Genomic DNA, 995 nt, shown 5'->3' with positions numbered 1-995 from the left:
ACCCCAAGAGACTGTCATCTCTGGTCAGTCTCAAATGACCAATATCCTGAACCGCCTGCATGCAGGGTTTGGTCTGCGGTTCCCAGTGCACCTTTCACCTGCCGTTTCGACCCTCGCCCGTCGCTACAGAACTTTTTGCATGTGGGTAAAGCCTTCAAGCCTGCACAATGGATTTTTTAGGTGAGATGCAGTATGCGCGGAACTGAACCCACCCTTTAATCCTAAGGTTCATCTGCCAGGGCCGAGCAACTTTGGATGGTGCAGCGAGATCCTCAGGACGTAGATTTGATTAGAGTGACCTTCTCTTAGATGGATGGCCTTACAGGGCTAAGCAAGCTCCATCTGCCCGGGTTTGAGATTAGAGTTGTCCTTCTCCTAGAATGACTGCCAGAAGGCTTACGAGCTCATCCTGCCCAAGAATGTAGTGTATCTGGTCCTACGGTTTTGACCTGTCTGGCATGGGCGACCCTACCGAAGGCATGTACCATTGCCAGCATAGCTCGCAACCATATAGGGGTACACAGGCTACGTAGCTGTTAGAACGATTTGGGCAAGTCTTTCATTTCCTACTTTACTATCACCTATCTATATACAATCTCAAGGAGATACCCAGGAACAACCCTTTGACGTATCCACCCTTTCAGGACGTAACAGAGTAAAGCAAATATATCCAGAACATGCAGAACCTGGACAGTAGACGCATGTGAGCCAAAAACAAACAGACAAGCATAACAAACCAACCGATCTGGTCCCCGTACCCATCCAAGGCTGGGGTGCCTTACAAGGCCCCAGCCTAGCCGGGGCCCCCATCACTCTAAAGGAACCCCACTATCCACCCTGACCTTATCCTTCTTCCACTGTGTTACCACGTATCTTCAGACACACTGCTCACCTGTGGCACTTCATACAGGATTGCCCCGCTCTCCCTCCCGCCAGTCGGAGGACTCCCCACGGCCCGCTTGACACACCTCCCCCTCCCCCCCACCCCCCTTCCC

This window comes from Neopelma chrysocephalum, unplaced genomic scaffold, assembly GCF_003984885.1.
Source record: "Neopelma chrysocephalum unplaced genomic scaffold, ASM398488v2 Primary Assembly neopelma1_97033, whole genome shotgun sequence".
In the NCBI taxonomy this organism is placed as follows: Eukaryota; Metazoa; Chordata; class Aves; order Passeriformes; family Pipridae; genus Neopelma; species Neopelma chrysocephalum.
Note: the sequence above shows the minus strand (reverse complement) of the source record.